Source organism: Hermetia illucens, chromosome 5, assembly GCF_905115235.1.
Source record: "Hermetia illucens chromosome 5, iHerIll2.2.curated.20191125, whole genome shotgun sequence".
Classification (NCBI taxonomy): Eukaryota; Metazoa; Arthropoda; class Insecta; order Diptera; family Stratiomyidae; genus Hermetia; species Hermetia illucens.
Window position 1 is genome coordinate 95,428,201 of NC_051853.1, and position 18,766 is coordinate 95,446,966.

An 18,766-nucleotide genomic window follows, 5' to 3' on the forward strand; every position below is an offset into this window, starting at 1 on the left:
TGTATGTCCTCCACTTTCAATGGTATTAGTTGCAATGAACAATTCCGCCTATCAGCGACACTGAAATCGTGGAAAGCAAATGGACGACATCGCATCACATCTAAACTCCGAAAATGGAAGAACTAGGACCCCACATTATTGCTGAGTGAGTTCTTCAATCGGGTTAATGAGGAGGTCAAAATACCATCTGATTGCCAAGAAATCACGACCAGAATATCCAAATTACCGTCCGATCCGGTTACTGTCCCAGACCATGAAGACTTTTGAGCGGATTCGCCAAACCAACAACTGCAGAATTACCGACGCAATATCCGCTGCGTTGTTTCTAACGGAAAACACCTTAAAAGCCGTATTGCTGCATTTTTGGATCTAGAGAAGGCTAGTGACCAAGCGTCATACGAATATGAGACAGCACCTAGTGGAAGAAAAATTTGTACGCTGGCTTAAACTGCTTTACCGCGATTCCAAAAGTAAAGTTGGGAGTGTGGCAGGTATTTCAAAACCGCTTTGCTTCTCTGTCGGTATTCACCAAGGAAGCGCCCTCTGGCCATTCCTCTTTGTTCTTGTTGTTACATGGGACATCCAGTCGGCTTCAACTTGCTCAAAAATGGAACAATCGCCTCACGTAACCCGGTCTAATACTGAATCTAAATAAAACAGAATTTTTAAGAACCGATTCCAATGAAACAGAGACTGTCACTCTCAGTGGTGTCCTGCCTAGAATTGAGCAATTTAAATATCTCAGACTTGTACTATCACTCAATGCACAACTGCGTTATGAAATTGTTACACGCATCAGGGTAACATGGATAAAGTGACGTTCCGCAACTGGTGTTCTTTTCCATTGAAGCATCAACGAACGATTAAAATTCACAATTTTCCGTATTTCCCATTATTGTGCTCATTTTACAATCACAATTTGCCGCTGTTGGTTCCTTAAGTTTTGATACTGACGTTGCGACCACGTACTCCGTCTTGAACCCACTAGTGTATAGCCCATGACCTCACGCTGCCTGCTCAATTTAGATGAAGGCTGATAATGCTTCTTGGGTTGCATTTCAGATAATGTCAATATCATCAACATAGACCACTAGTTAGGTCGACTTGAAGAGGATGGTGCTTCTAGCGCTTTCACCAACATCGCAGATCACCTTTCCAAGGCCAGGCTGCATTGTGGAGCAACCCCTTGTCTTAGTCCGTTGTTGATGATGTATGATTTCGAGAGTGTTTTATTTGGTTTCTTATCAATTTTCGTGCGATAACGAAATCTTTCGTGGCGATGAACAGTAAGCATATTCCAGCCATTTTCATTGCTTGCCGCGAAAAGAAAATTTCATCTATGGTGTGACCCGATAATTTTCTGGCCGTGTGAGGCTATCAGGCCTAGCAAGATAGCAGAGAATATCTTTTGAATGGTACTCAGCAACGTGATACCTCTCTCATTATATTTCCCTTTTTGGATTTGCACTCCCATCAGTTTACGAACTACTTGGTGTAGTTGTCCTATATTTAACCAGTTTGGCTATAATTCCATCAACTCTAGGCAGCTTGTGATCCTTAAGCCGGTTGGTGGTGGTAACAATCGTCGGCTGTCTCCAGCTGGTTCTATTTGCCCACATTTTTTTCATTGAACAGTTCATCAAAGTACTCAACCCAACGTTTTTATATGCCTATATGGTCAGAAATCACATTTCCTTTTTGCCTCTACAGAATAACCACTGAGGTGTATGAGGCTTCATCATTCTGGTGACCTGATCTTTAGAGGAGACGTAGTTCGTTTAGTGGTAATTTTGGTTAAAAGTGGACACGTCTGGAGAGGCCCATGTCTGTAAACTACTTTCCGGGCAACAAGCATTTCGTAAGATACTGTTAGTTGGATAATCCGGAGTCCATTGTCATTGGTCGCTTGAATACGGGCCCCATCTCTACTTGCCCGCTAAAACATTCAAGCATGATTTGACATCATACCTGGGTCAGACTTTGAAGGTCCGTTCTACTTGCTCGTAGAAGGTATCTTCCTCCGTTGCTGCTGTTTGGATGAAAGCCTCACAGTTAAATAAATCCGTTGAGCGCATTGATTTCTTCACCTGTAATTAGTGGTTAGTGTTTACTTGCCCAGAAGGATGAGGGCTGAGAATGGGACTCCGACCACAAAAGGGTAACATTCCATTTGCCCGTGATTGCCTATTTCAAAGATTAACGTGCGATATTTCTAGTTACCCCGGTTTTCCCAAGTTCTTGCGATCACCTCTCTTTAGGTTATCCTTTACTATCTGTTTACCGTATCGGTTTTAGTATGGAAGAAACCTTATTGAAAGGGAATGCTGAGATAGCAGTTGTTGATACCTAGCCTCGATCTTGAAGTTACAGTGACCTCGCTTTCATGAAAATACTTAAAATTCATTTAAAGCTTTTTTATAGCATATCGGATACTGAGCCGAGGATACCGAAATTCTGTGCCAAAAAATTGTTTATGGCACCGGAGAAGGAAGGTAAATTAATTGATGCTGAATCATCAAAAAAATTCAACGTACTCGAATACCGTACCACCACAGAAAAAGAATCCGATTATTAGTTTATACTGTGAACTTTGACCCCTGGGTTTCCCATGAGCTACCTGAACAACTATATTTCTATACGTAAATAGACAAGAATTTCCTAATTGGTCGCTGGTGAGAAGAATTGGACTTTTTACAAAAGTGTCAAACACCACGAAACTATTTTGAAAATGAAAGAAACATTTCCACCTTAAGAGCAGTATCTCATTCGCCCAAACTGTTACTGTGTATTTTGTGGAATATTCCAGAAATTTATCACTTGGAATTGTTGCCACACTACCAACCCCAACAACGGAAGCATACTGTCCTCAGCTAGATCATCTCAAGCTGGGATTGAAGAAAAACATCCATCCTTCGTGAATATAAGTAACGTCATATTTCACCATGACAACGTTAGCTCTCACACTGTTGAGAGAATTTACGGAGTTAAGGTGTCAGCAGTTGGCTCAATTCCGTCCATCCCCTGCCAATCCAAATTTTACTTTCTTCACTATTTGAACAACTATTTAAAAGGAAAGGAATTTTGTCTGTTTACTGGATCCGTCTAAGTTTTTACATGTGGCGGAGCGATATCAGGTACGTGGAAAGAGCGAAGCCGGCCCCCAGGTCGGTTAGAAAGAGTAAGCCTATTTCACACTGACTAATCGTATGAAGTAGGCCATGCCTGCTCATTTTGACATGTTCAAAAGTTTTGAATTAATAATAAAATTTAATAAAATAAATACTAAAAAGTTCAATTAATTAACTTTTAAATTAATTTAGTAAAATAAAAATAAATACAACAAATGGTGATCGCGCAAAACTCGCCTCGATCGGGAATAACTGAAGGCAATTGCTAGAGAATGTAGCCGTCCTCGGCATTTTACATTGGTTTTATCGATCCAGTCAAATGAAAAACTCCACGGCTTGCTTGACCTTGTATGCATTCGCAGGAACGAAAGAGGGTTATGTTGATGAGCAGAACAGTGAGACCGACATTATAAGTCAACGGAAACAAACAATATTCGAAGTATTTGCGGCTTTCGGTTAGTAGAAGTGAAGTGGTCGTCGAGCTTGAGAGAGAAGTGTTCTGCGGGTTCCATTGAACTCTTGAAATTGATTCGCATCCGTTCAGATATACAGTACAGATAAAATATTAAAATTTTATTTTCGTCGGCTGGTATTTTCAACGTGACCCTGACACCGATTAGTCATTTATAGTGGAAACCTAGTTGCGCGACACTCGAATGTATGGAATTTGCAAGCGCCCTAATGCCCCCATTATTCTTAGTGGAAGCATAGTTACAGTTGGAATTTCAATTTTTTCTGTTATTTCATCATTAGGGAAGTAAAATACGCCAGACCGCAATAATCAATACTACCTCTTTCTTTTGTCCGAGTTCGCAGCCTAGGTTCTTCCTGGTGTGATTTGGTAAAGGTTGCGCCGCTGTAGGACATCGCTAAAAAAGAGGTGTGATTTCTCCACTAAATTTAACCACGGGTTGGTCGGCCTGGACGAAAAATACGTCAAACTCTTCGCCGACGTACTGAGTGAGCTACGCCCGGCTGAAAGACCAGCTCATTAAGCGCCTGCCAGTAAAAGAGACAGCCAACCTGAATTGTTTACTGACAGATCTAATGCTTGGCTATCCCACACCCAACTAGCTGCTTCGGTTAATGAAGCAGCAGGACTGAAAAAAGTTCTGCTCAGAGCTACTAATGTCTTTGTGGTTTCAGTGTAAGTTCTCTGGAAGTGGTGGCCACAACTGCAGGCAAGATATACGAGGTGCACGCTTGTCTCTCGAGTCCGCCGACGTGACAAAACCGCCGTGCTTACAACTACATTCACGGAGGCGGTCAATGCTTAGCGTTAGAGAGAGAGCGGCCGTGAACTCGTTCGGCGGCCACCTCGACAAATGGGCATTCGAACTCGGACAAGTGCTGGTACCGCCGTAAGTTTGCCGATCAAGGCGAGAAATCTACCAGCCCATGTACTTTACTCGCGATACCAGACGACACTTATACGTCGCCTTAGGATATAAGACCTCATTGGTATACGCAATTACCTGGTAGACACAGTGTGGAAGCCTCGTGGAAGCTGTAATTAGTGGCAGCCAACTCTGTGCCCAGGCAAGTAGACGTAAGTGTTGACTTACATAGAACCTTCTCATGGCGCTTCATTTTGGCTGACAACAGTGTCACCATATTAGGCGTGTCACTATAGGCTACTTGTAGATATGCAGCACAGGTCCCTGATAGACCCCACAACCTCTCTTTCAGTTGTCAGGCCAAATTTTAACCTGTTCGAACAACAGCGCTCTTTCTATCATTTCGGAGGACTTTGCCCATCCACACATTCGTGCACTTCCCCAAAAAATATTGCAATATTACTTCCGAATGAATATTCTATCAGCTTGTTAAATATGACGCCCAGCACCATTTTCACGCTACCGGTTCCTCAGTTTTCTCGAAGGTGCTTCCTTTACAACCCCAGAAGTTTGCTGTTGTCCGGAAAGAATTTGAACATACTTACAATAACTTAAGCAAGGTATATGTAGACCTTCCAATAAGAGTTAGTCAATTCCGCTCCATTTGGTTCCCATGCCCAATGGCGATTGGAGTCCTTGCGGAGATTATAGACGCCTGAATGCTCAAACGATTTTAGTTTTTCCAGTCATTCAAGACTTTTCGTATTGTTTAGCAAACTGTCATGTTTTCTCAACCTTGAATTTCGCCAAGGCCTACCATCAAATCCCTGTAGCTCCCGAAGATATTCCAAAGACAGCAATTTGCACACCTTTTGGACTCTTCGAGTTCAGAGGGATGAGTTTTGACCTGTGCAAACCGGCGCAAAATTCTCAGATTCATCCACTCTGTACTACAAAGCTTGGACTTCTTTATCGACTATTTGAATGACGTTCTGGTGACATCCTCCACCGAGCCCGAGCATTTGGAAGATCTCCAGTACATTTTTCAAAGGCTCCTTGGAAATGGTCTAATTCTCACCCGTTGACAAATGCAAATGTCTCCAGTAGCAGGTGAAATTTATAGGGAATTGATGGAATGACGGCATTCAATCCGACTCAGACAAGGTGTAAACGGTCGCGAGCACTCCGCTGCCAAAGACAGTCAAAAACCTTAGGAGGCTCTTGCGCATGGTAAACTTGTATCGTCGTTTTCTGCCCAAAGCCACTCACCACTAGGTATTTCTTAATGCTTTACTTTCTGGCCCTAATACCAAACAATCGCAGAAGGTTGCCTGATCTTCAAGAACCGTTCAAGCGTTTGAAAACACTAAGCAGCAGCTGGTAGACGTTACACTTTTCTCATTCCTTCAACAAGATGCACCTCTAGTCATGTTCGACGATGTCTCAGACTCAGCTCTGCTGTGCTGCTCTTCGCCAAAGTGTGAATCGAAGCTGGCAACCGTTGGGTTTCTTGTCAAAACAGTTCAATTCCGCTCGATGGAATTACAGCGGCTCTGATTGTGGATGACTAGCAGTTCATCTTAGTGTCAATCACTTCTGATATTCCCTTGAAGGCAGGGTGTTTACCTTGTTTATGGATCACGAGCCTCTGACTTTTGGCTTACGGCAAAAGCGCGATAAAGCGTCTCCTCTCTAACTTAGCCTACATAAGCCAATTCATATCAGACATTCGACATGTCCAGGGTAGAGACAACTTGATGATGCTTTGTCACAGATCTCCGAGATCAACATCGTCGCCGCAATTGATTTTTCAGGAATCGCTTTGGTCCAGAAGGACTTTAGAAGTTAAGAACAACGATGTTCACTGGTTACAACACTTCATTTATTTCATTAAAAATAATGGAACTGACAACTTCAACAAAGGATGAATTTCATAGAAGCTTTTTATAAGAATCCTTTCACTTTTTCCAACAACACAACTGGTGCTCGTTATTTTTATTAATTTAATGACATCTTGTCCCTTTCGGTATTCACTTTTTTCTCCATAAAAAAGTATGACATATTCCGTCACCTACTCCGCTCTTCACTCCTGTAGCGAGGTCTGAACTGAGTGGAGAGCGCCGGTGATGTCATTTGTCCGCTGGTATTCGCAACATTCGAAATAAATTTCGAATGCCGCGAATCCTGCCGCGCCACAGGACGACGCAGTTCTTCAAAACCTGCAGTTGGACTCCAAATACAGGTTCGAGTAGTTCTCTGTCTTTGGCTCACATTCACCTATCAACTGCGAGATTTTTGATAAGAAACCTAGGTCATATATCCCGACTGCTTTTTGTAAGTAAGTGTTTCGCTCCGCACCAATCTTGTGCAATCTGGCATTTTGACATCGAACCGGCTAGTCTCCACAAGTATTTCTGGCCATTTATAGACAAGAGTGTGATTTCTTGGGCCAAAGAGTACATCGCATGCCTTAGGTGTAAAGTCGTCAGACATGCTTGACAGGAGGTAGGTCTATTCCTTAAGTCGATTAGGCGTTTCCACACTATACACCTTGACATTTTGGGCCCTTTGCGAAACTCGCACAGCTACAAGTATTGCTCTGCAAACATTAAACAGTTCACGTGGCTTGACGTAATGCCTCTGAAGGATATAGCAGCACAGTCATGTGCAGAGGTTCCCTGTCGAGAATGGAGACCAGGAAATACAATTTGAATCAACTTTCTTCCCGGAGCTCGGAAAGCTCTAGCGATTCAAATGTCAGCGGACAACTGCATACCACCGACAATCAAATGGGATACTAGAGCATTGCCATCAAACGCTGAAGGCAGTTATTATGGCGCGCGACGAGCCGTCCTGGTCAAAGCCGTGCCTCCGCGAAGAGTTTACTGCCAGCGCTGCTGAGCTGGTGTCGGTGGGAACCTTCAACTCCCTGGTGACCTTGTTCTCGATAAGAGACATGGCATTGGGGAGACTGGATTGTTCTGTCTACTATGAGAGGCCGTTCCCAGATGAAAGCCACTTCCGGCATCACGACCCACGCAGCAGACGGTCACACCTCTAGGGAACTTGCAAGTTTTCACCCACGTTCTGGTGAGGACTGGTGCCTTTCGGAAGCCGCTGCAGCCACCATATGACGGCCTCTATAAGGTCTTGGAGCTTGGAGAGTACTCGTTTAGTCTGGATGTTAGTGGCAAGCCCAAGGGGATCTCCTTGGCAGAACTGGAAGGAAGCGAAGGCGCCAATCGACCGCAACTAAGTGGTCTCGCCACGGGTTCCATCGTCGAAGCCTCTAGCTTTCAGCTGCGGATGAAGTTCTATGACGGAGCGATGGCAGGCGCCCGGAAAGAGGCCAGGAAGCTGGTTAGAAAGAGCGGAAGTAGGTCATACCTGCTCGTGTTGACACTTAAAAGAGTTTCGAATTAGTAATACAATTTTGAGCTGAAAAAGTGTTAAATTAAGAATACTTACAATTTTAAATGAAATAATTTTTTAAATATTTAATTTTAAATTTACAGTAGTAAAATGAAAGCAAATACCATATACAAAAGGGGTTTTAGTGTTACCAGATCATCGGCCGTGTGTTATAGACCAAGGCGGAAACTATGTATTATATTATATTAAAAATGACAATATTTTTTTAGTTTTGCTTATAAAAAACACCAGAAAGGACGCACATATATAATATTATTGTATCGATGAGTAGAATTATCTTCCAATTATTTTATACTTTTTGGTACTTGCCTAATGGTAAAATATATTTATTAATGGAACTTGCAACATTCAGTTTAATAGGCCTACTCCCCGGCAACCAGTATGACAAACATAGCGTAATATATTCGCCATTTAACGTTGAATCTACGAACGTCATATATTTCCTTATTTGCTTTTGCTTTGTGCGCGCACTGTAGCTGTTCCTCATCACATAGCGTTTGCTATGGTTTTTATATTGCGCTGGTACTATCGGATGGTCTGCAGATGAGTAAAAGGCCAGAATGGAAACGACTAAATCGGCAAAATCGTTGCCTTCAGTCAACCGTAAAGATGTTAAGTAGATTTGACAATGAGCAGGCAAAAGCTAAAGCAAGGAATAATAGAAAGAATGGGATTTGTGGTCATATTGATTTTTCATTAGAGACCACAAAAGTCATTTGGTCTCGTTGTATTCCGGATTGAGACTGGTATACCGTTTAGTTTTCTCAACAAAAACATCCGTTTTTCCTTCTGTCTTGATTCGACAGCTTGGGAAGCTTCACTTCACTCGTGTAGCCAGATAAAAATTCTGTGTAGCCTTTATAATATTAGGAAAGACCTTCCTTTTTCTGTTAAGCTTCATCCGTAGTGTTTTTTTCCTTCCGTTACACTTCTCGTTACTGACTTTATGTAATTTCTGAACCCGTCGTGTCTGTTAATGTCTTTCTCGACAAGGATGCATGGTGAACAGAGAAAATCCTTTAATACAAAGTGCTCATTTGTGGCCGAAGTTCATTATTTGCGATTGTAAGACTGATTTCGATGGATTTAGAAGAGCTATTGAAATCTCATTAACACATTTCGCATCTAGACTTGCAGGGTATTGACTCAATTGACGATAAGGATGGCATGTGATCCAGGAGCAATGGGGATCTTTGCACTTTTTCTAAAAGGACGATTTGTTGGAGGTGTTTGGAGATTACTTTATCGACAGTGAATATTGTATAATTGTGATAGCTATTTTGTGCAGTATCCTGAATACGTTACCTTTCTAAAGGACTTTTCTCCACTTCTACTCAACAAAACTCGAGAGTATTTCACGTCGGTCTGAACAAAACTCTTGGAAAAACTGAAGGTTTTTGCAGTTAATGCAGATGCTACTTTTTAACGTCAGAATTAAGTTTGTAAGAATCGACTGCCATTCGAAAGTTTTTTGAATCCCACTTGGCTTCTTTGTAGGCCGTTCGCAACAGCATATGAAAGTTTCGCATTAAAAGTTAGCACAAAAAGGAGTTAAGCCACGCAGATAATATTAAACAGAAATTTCCAGCTAACTTATATTTGCATAAGTACACATTTGTACGCCGCTTGCAAATAAACTTTCAATTTAACTTGCTGCAATCTTGTTTCCACCTAACTTCATCCAGCGCTCTATAAAGTGTTGTCGCCGATATAGCCACCCCTCATCCTACTGGCAAAAGTTGGAATCTTTCTGAGTCCATAAGCATACTTTATACTTCCTACGTGCGACACGTGATACTTTTCAAGGATTTTTGCTAATAGGACTTTTGGTGTATTGAAATTTTTTTCAATTTGCAAAACAAGCTCTCCTTTTAAGTTTCTTGAAGGAGAGGCGACGTCTTTATTTCAAGTATTATGGTCTTGTGAAGGGAAGCGGGCACGTTTCGGAACACACTCGCTCCAATGCAAGATATGAGTCTTACGTAGTCGAACATCAATGTCCTATTATACTTTCCTTTTGGGATCCTGAATACTTAATGTTCTTTTCGTACCTGTAGCGTATATTATTACGTCGGCACAAAGAGAATACGATATATTTTCCTGAAAGTTGTAATGCCTTTCAATCGGAATTTCCATTGCGCTTATAAACTTTTAATAAATGTGATTTACATGACCTGATGTGTGATGCGTACGAAGTGTGGAGCTTTCTGTGTGTTGCGAGAGAATTTCCCCCAGAACAAAAAGGCATTCATTCTCCTATTTCAAAGGAATTTCAAGGAATTTTTAAGATACGTATGAAGTATTACTTTCGCCCATACTTAACTTGAGCTCAAGCTAATCGTTTCAGTAAGCCGTCTCTTCGAAAATTACATTTCACGTGAAGAAATTGATTGTGAATGAATCACTTCAATAGACTAATACTGTAATATTTATTCCAGAGACAGGTATTGTTGGTAGCAGATTATAATTGGTCCACCAAGTTGAAGGCTATGCGGTTGAGATGCAGCAGTCGGCAGACAAGTTGTAGTCAAAAGGGATTTCATACTTGGAACATACGCCTTCTGTTCAGATCAAGGGTTATCAGACGATTTTTCGAACAAGATTAAATTTTTTTTGAATAAATATTTATTATTTAATTCCAACCGTACACTGGAAGCTTCAAATACATTTCAATTCTTAAAATTACTAAATTATTTACATAATTCCATGCCAATTGTGGAAATTTTAGCATTAACTATTATTCTTTTTATATCTTTTTTTTCCTTTATTTAAGTTAAGTTAAAGAACAAATTTTTGTAGTAGTGATCAATATTAATTAATTGAAAAAAGAGCAAAATATTCAATATTTCCGAGGTCCAGTGGCTCAACCCTTTTCAACCGCTTGGATTTCCGATGAGACGAAAACCCCTTAGCCATTGTGTTGGGGTGACTCTTCAGTCTGGCTAAGTGTAGCTATAATAGAATCGGAACACTCAATTTCTTCTACTATTGTCCTGGTGTCTAATTTTTATGGAGATCGACGTTGCGGAAATAACAAAGTGCACCGGATATGCATCTCAGAATTTTAGATTGAGACCGTCGAAGCAGATTAATGTTAGATGGTTTGGCAGAGCCCCAAAGTTGAATCCCAAGGGTTCATACAGGCTTAAGCACCGATTTGCAGATCAACAACTTCCAGTTCAGAAAAATTTGCGATTTTTGAGAAGAATCCACAAACTATTTTTGAACTTAAGTTTAAGCTCTTGATTTTTCGCCTTTGTGTGTCGTTTCCAGGTGAGTCTCTCTCTATAGAGGTGTTTATTTTTTTTATAAAAATGGAAAGCATCAAAAGCCACAATGTGGGACGTTGACCCACTAAAACCACCTTTCCGCGCCCCCTATGTCCCACAGAACTATCCGGAGACATTACATCCCTTGGGGAGGGAGACCTATCGACTTACTCCTACGGTGAGAATTGTTCACTCCCTGTTGCTTTTTCGTATGCACTCCAGTCTTCGAAGCTCCTCCTGGATACAGCTTATGGTGCCACTAACTACATTCCACACTTCTTGTGATTCGAGCATTTGCGGAATGATCGTTTTCACTTGCAAGCGTCTTGCCAAGAGAAGTTGAAGCTATTCCCTCTCATTTGCAAATCTCGGACATACGAAGAGTGTGTGCTCCAGGTCTTTGTATTCGTTTATTCACTCAGGACAGAATCGTCATATCCAAAACGATGTAAACACCTGCGGTATCCACCATGTCCAGTTATAAGTTGGGTCAAGCGAAAGTGGAGACCTCCTCGCTATGCGTGATTCAACGCTAGATCTTTGGAATCATCCCGTACGTCCATCTTCCCTTATGAGAATTATCCCAACGTTCTTGCCACGCCCTTGTTGTGTGCGCTCTTCCTTCTCGTGGTCGGTCTTCGGCATTATGGTCACTACTTACTTTCCAATTGTATAGTGTTTAAATCACCTCAGCCAAAATAGCATCATTCTCACGACTACGAAAGCTGCTTCGTCTGACGTTGTTTGGAATGCGCTAGCGACTCTTAATTCGCTCAGACGATATATTGAAGATAATTTTCTCCTATACTCCTGAATATTAATGGTTTCTGCCCAAACAAGTGCTGCATATAGTAAAATGGATTAAAGCACTTTGGCTAGCAATAGCCTTCTCGGTAGCTTGGATCCTCCAATGTTGGGCATCATGCCAGCCCTCATAGTTCAAGTGTTCCTTGAAGGTCAATCGATGATCCAGCATAACACCGAGGCGTTTGATGAAAGGCTTGGACTCTATCACATGCTGCCCCACCCAAAACCGTAGAGTTTCTTTCAGTTTACGGCTGCTGAGCAGTACAGCCTCAGTTTTGTGTTCCGCTAAATCTTATCCATGTGATTCCAACCTTGATCTCTTCCTTGATCAGATTAACCGATGTCTCACATGCCCAGATAATATCCTGCAGGTGTTTCTCCACTACAACAATTGTGATGGCGTCCGCATAGCCGATAAGGCTAGCTTGTCGCGGAAGTTTGATGCGCAGCACATGGTTGTACATCATGTTCCAGAGTAGTGGGCCCAGCCCTGATCCTTTAGGCACTAGGCGCTGGTTATAAAATATTCAACTGGGCCTCCATCGGCGTCGTAGAGGAGCTTCCTATAAACGAAATAATTGCTGATGATTAACTGAATACACGAGGGAACATTCAGTTGGTTTAAGGATCTTATTATATGTTGTCATCGCGCTGATTTGAAAGCATTCCTCACGTCGAGGGTGATAATGACACAGTATTTTTTAGTACCACCCTGCCACCTTATACTTGAAATTGTTTCCTCTGCAAGATTGACTACTGCGTTGATAGCATCCATCGTTGAGCGGCCTTGACGAAAATCATATGGTTGTATGGACATGCCTCCTGCTTCTTCTATAATTGGGAGCAGCCTTTTGCCAGGAAAGTCCTTCTTCGAAAGCTCCAGTGGACGACCCAACTATCCTGGTTTTTCTGCTTCTGTTACTCACTGTGGGTGAAGTTTTCACTCACCCGCCAGATGATCACTCTCGCCAACGAGGCACTGAGGCAAGTCAGATCGACAATTGGATTTAGCCCACGGCCTGGGGGAACGCATCCAACGTTAGCTAGTACGATGTCAAGATCATCGCAGGATTCAAGGAGGATTTGGCCTCTGGTGTTCGTCGCTCGATTTCTCCAGCCTAAGGCCCACGCGTATAGTCCGAATAGCTGTGTGGTTAGAGCAGTAGGCTGCCGTACAGAAGGTCGCGGTTCAAATCTCAATAGTGCAGTGGGATTTGTGTCGTGATTTTACGTCGCATACCAGTCGACTTAGTTGTGAATTATATGAGGCAAATCAGGGTAATAATCTCGGGCGAGCGCAATGCTGACCACATTGCATCCTACAGTGTGTTGTAGTGTACCGTTACGGTATTGAATGAAGTGCTCAACACACTTCCAGCCCCTGATCCAATTGGATTGTTGCACAAACTATTATTATTATTATTAACGGTAAGCTCATCCTTTGTTATACTTGGAATATCCATTGTGGGATGCTCTCTTCTGACCGCAATAGTGCATTTGCTTTGCTGTGAGGATAGAGTGGTCACTATTCTTCGCAATAAAACTGGGCACTTTATCTGCGGGGCCCTGCTTCGTTTCAACTTAGCCATTACCATTCTATAGGCTTCTCCCCACAGGTTGATGTTGGCCTCTTTGCAGAGTTTTCTAAAGGAATTCGGTTTATTTTCACGGATTGCCTTCCGCAGCTCCTTCCTCCTTCCTCTGTACAATTTCATGCGCATCATTTTGGCGTTGGTAGTTTCTTCTTGCTTGCAGATATGCAGTCCTCTGATTTCGTGATTCCACCACAGTTTCAGTAATCTGTGAGTGTTATTTTTGCGCCTTGGTATCAAGGTATCACAGGCTGCAACCACTTTTCTGACAATTTCCCCCGCCGTGCCTGTTGGTGTGGAACTATCCCTAAATATCTCAGTGAACATTTCTACGTCAAACATCTGTGAACTCCACTGGTTCATCCAGCATGACTTTATGTGTTTTCGATGCTCCATATTCCTGTTCTCCACTACACTCTCTGATTGTTAGCCTATTAATCCTTCTAGCAGTTTTCTATAATGAATAGAATTTCGAAGCAGACAGCCCGCCCAGGAATCGTTGAATATCCGATTCCTGGTTCTCCATGAGCACAGATTTAACCTGTTTTGTGGTTTCATTGAGTCTGCGTCTTGCCTGAGGAGATCTATGTAGTTGCCATTCCCTTCGTGCTCTTCTTTTATCCCGAAAAAAGCGTTAAAATTGTCGACGAATAGACTTCTTTAAATTCGGGTTTTTTCGAAGTATTTGGTGTTGCTATAGAACGGGCTTCCGCGGCTGAAGCGCTCAAGCACTTTTTCGATGTCAGATTTACTGTTCAATCGAACGTCCAGCGAAATACTATTCTTGATTTTCTTTTTGAGTATCCGCCAATTAGTGAATTTGTTCGTCAGTCCAGGCCGAGAGTTATTGTACTTTGGTTTATTTTGCACCGTGATAATTACTGGAGAGTGGTCCGACGATAGCCCGTAAATTGTTTGCGCCGTTGTACATTGGCGTGAGATTCCTTTTGATACCCCAAAGTCGATTAGGTCTGAAGTTTTGTCAGCCAGTAAGTAAGCTGTTGATATGTGATCAAGTTTGCTGCCTAAGACTGCCTCATACAGTTCATTACCTTTAGGAGAGGCTTACCTTGAACCCCAGGGGGTATGCTTTGCGTTGAAGTCACCCACGGCGATGAATTTGTTCCCTAAACTCTTAAAGAACTAGATAAACAGCTCCTGAGTTATTTTTTTATTATATTTGGAACATCATATTTTGGTTCTTTATTTGCTCCTCGCAATGCTGACCACATTGCCTCCTGCAGTTCACTGTAGTGTACCGTTGCGGTCTTGAATGAAGTGCTCTAACACACTTCAAGGCCCTGATCCAATATGGAATGTTGCGCCAACAATATTATTATATTATTATTTGTTCCCCGATCATAGTGCTGATAGTATTCATAGACTGATTCAGATTATTCGAATATTCAGCAATAATCGAAGGTAGTTTTTAATGTGAATTGTCAGCGACTGATTCGTCTTGGCTTTCACAACATCAGCAAATCGCACTCCATGACGCCAAGTGCTTGTTTGTAATTTGTCCACAAACCTTTTTTTGCTTTTCTCACGAACATAAAGCGGAGGGGATTTAGCTTTACTGATCGTTTTAGCTTCTTTATCAGCTTCTGTTGCCAAAAGTTGCAATTGATTTTCACTGAATGGACTACTATCATCCATCGTGAGTTTCGAAACTTTCTTAACGTTGCTGGTTATTTTCGGCAATTGTGGATTGCAACGTCTTTTGATAATGGTGACTAACTAACGAAGAAATGCTTCAGATGCTAAATTATTTCCATCAAACTCATTCAGTTTGTTTCTTGTTTGCCTGGTGTTAGGCTTTTTCGAATTATTAGCCTTTGCAGAAATTCATCCTGTTTGTCAATGTCGGTCTGTCATACGCACTTTTCTCATAAACGGCTATACCGATTGACACGAAATTTGGTGAGAAGGTGGGAACTGTGAACGCCCAGACATGCAATGAGTGACATCTCTCTACGTTGCGATTAAGGGGGTTGTAAAATGTTTACCGAATATAGCCATGTTGGATATCAAGGTCTTGATAAGTACTTTTCGATGCCAGTCTTAGTTTTGATATTTGATAAAAAGGCTGGGAGTGGGAGGGGTCGAAAGTGATAATTTCTTCAACGGACCCATTCTCAGAAACTACCCATCCGAAAAATCTGAAAAAAATCATGAGGCTGCCTCTACACGATGTCTCTACATATCGATATCAACTCAATTTGAGTTAATAATAGTATATTATTCTATTTTTGCAGAAATTGAGTAAAACCCTCCTTTAAGTTTATCCTAGAGTTATAAAAAGTAGGAGTAATATAAAATATAATATGAAGCATGTTATCCCCAAGTTTGATCTGAGTTACAGTAGCTCAAATTTGATTTTACCGTATAAATTTACTGCGACTAAGTATCAATATCACACTAAAGTGAGTAAACTGACATGCTAAATGCATATATGATACATAACGGGCTACGTGCAAAGGGGATTGTTTTGCACTCAAATATACTCATAGAAGAAGCAAACAAAACCTTTCATACCTGGAGCGTTTAGCTTCTGGTTTCCAGACTTGTTTAAATATTGTTAACTTCCTTCTCCAAGTAATGCACTAATGTAGTTAAGTTCCTTGTTAGTTGTACGTTTTTTAACAAAGAAAAGCAAATACTGACTTTTGTTTAAAATAATAAATAAAATTGTAAATAATTGCAGTTTTGATTAATTTTATATTTCAGCTGTTTATTTTCTTTTGTCTTCTTTTACATTATACTATACTATTATTTTTAGTTAGCCGTGTTTATTTATACAATAAGGGTTGGGATTGAACTTCATTGAACACAATCCTAAATGATTGTTGTCTTACTGATCTAGGAAGCAAGGTAGATTAGTAGAGAAGTATATGATTCCTAACTACCCATTGTGATTAAAAGCAGAAAAATGCAAGCATATATAGCCGTATCTGTAGATTGTGTAATAATTTTAAAGTTTGTAATTTCACGCCAGAATACTAAGCGATTAGAACTCTACGTAGGTGATAGACTCTGCTCTAAACAACTAAAGATTAATATTGTTTTTGTGAATGGGTTACAAGGTACTCCAAACATCAAAAGATGACTGAAACCACTCTTAAGTAATAATGCATACCAAGGACGATTTCAAGGAGGCACATCAACGATTGAGCAAATCTTCTCGCTGGAGTACATATTTGGAAAATAGGAGATAACAATATTGATTGACTGCTCTAGTGAAGCTGCAAAATCAGCTAACAAGGCGTCACTAAATAGATCGCAGCCCAATGCAAGGCAATGGACTGCGGCCAAGATTATTCGGAATCGCTTACATCAGTATATTTGAGCGAAGCACTGCTCAACAAATTATTCCCGATGGTATCCGATACGGCTAACATAAGCACTCTGGCAAGGTCGATAATGGATGACCTTGGTAAAACTCCATGAAATAAACAAGGAAGGTGCACTAAGAATAAACATGTATAACGCCAACAACATAGCACAAACCAAAAGTCTTTTCTAGTTATATTGAACGATTATAACTTGTAGCAAGTGGATAGCTTCGTATACTAAGTGGAACCCAACTCAGCACACAAGCCAGGGAATTACATAAGCTCCAAAGGCTGGCTTGCGTGTGTATCAGTGGGGCAATGAGGACATGCCCAATGGCATCCCTGGAGATCCTTCTGGGATTAACCCCTCTCCATCTGCACATACAGATCCAGGCAAGGAGATCAATATTCAGGATGGCCGGGAATATAAGTGAGGCGGGGAGCTGCCTAAATCGAAGGAAGATTGATATCCTTTCTAGGCGGTATCCCGAATTACTGATACCGAGGGACAACATGACAACGAGGTTTCACTTCCATAAGAAGTTTGAAACACGTTGGAGTAACAAGGCAAACTGGGAGAGCGTGGCTGCGACATACGACTTAAACCAGCAACTGATTACTTGGTACACTGATGGATCCCTCACAGCAGAGGGAGCGAGTGCCGGTGTCATTGGTCCAAGGAAAATGTACTTTGAGCCAATGGGCAGGTACACTAGCATATTCCAAGCGGAAATTTACGCCATACACAAATGTGCCTCCTTTAATCTGCAAAGGAACTACAGGGGGCAGAACATAGCTATTCTCACCGATAGCCAAGCAACGATCAAGGCACTTAGGTCCAACCAGGTGAACTCTAAACTGGTATGGGAATACCTTGAGAGACTGAATATACTCGGCTCGTCCAACAAGGTCTGGATACTTTGCGTTCCAGGCCATGCTGGATTGGAAGGCAATGAGGCAGCGGATGAACTAGCCAAGAAGGGAGCAGGGATGCCTTTACACGGGCCAGAACCCTACTGTGGAATCGGAAACGGTTTTGTGGCTATGAATCTAAGAAACGAAGAGAAACGGTTGAGGGAACTATGTTGGGCGGGCCTACCAGGGATGGAGCAGTCCAGGGTGCTTATTGGGGGATACGAACCCATGCGTATAAAGGATTGCTTAAACCTCACCAAAAAGAACCTCCGAATCATAGTGGGAATTCTCACTGGTCATTATCGGCTGAACTATCACCTAGGGAAGCTAGGGATATCTACGGACACTGCCTGCAGGTTCAGTGAGGAGGAGGACGAAACCTCTATGCACGTCCTGGGACAATGTCTGGCACTTGTGCAAAGTAGGTCGATACATCTGGGAGAACACTTAATACCAGATGCAAAGCTGAAACTTCTGGAAGTGGGGAACATACTAAAGTTCCTAACGGTTACAGGCCTGCTTGAGATACTATGATCAACAGGTACACTATAACCAGTAAAAGTTCTTCAAGGATGCGGTGCGACTTTCCTTTAACAGAATAATAATACTAAGTGGTGTAATGAACGCAGATATAGGAGTTGACCAAAATAATCATCCACACAGGTTTTGATCAGTCACGTTGGTCACAATTTCTGAGATTGGCTCCGTGAAATAAATGAAACTACTAATCGAAATATCTCATTTTATACCTCACTTGTTGTTAGCCAGTTTACACGTATGGTCACCCCTCCACCCTTAAAGTCAATATAGAACAATGTTACTCACTGCTTGCATAGGCGCTCAGCGTTTCAACATTCGCGTCAAATTTTGTGTCAATGGGTAAAACTATTTCTGAGACAGGCAGATAAACAGACTGACAATGAACCAATTTTAATGCTGTTTTGTTTCACGTAA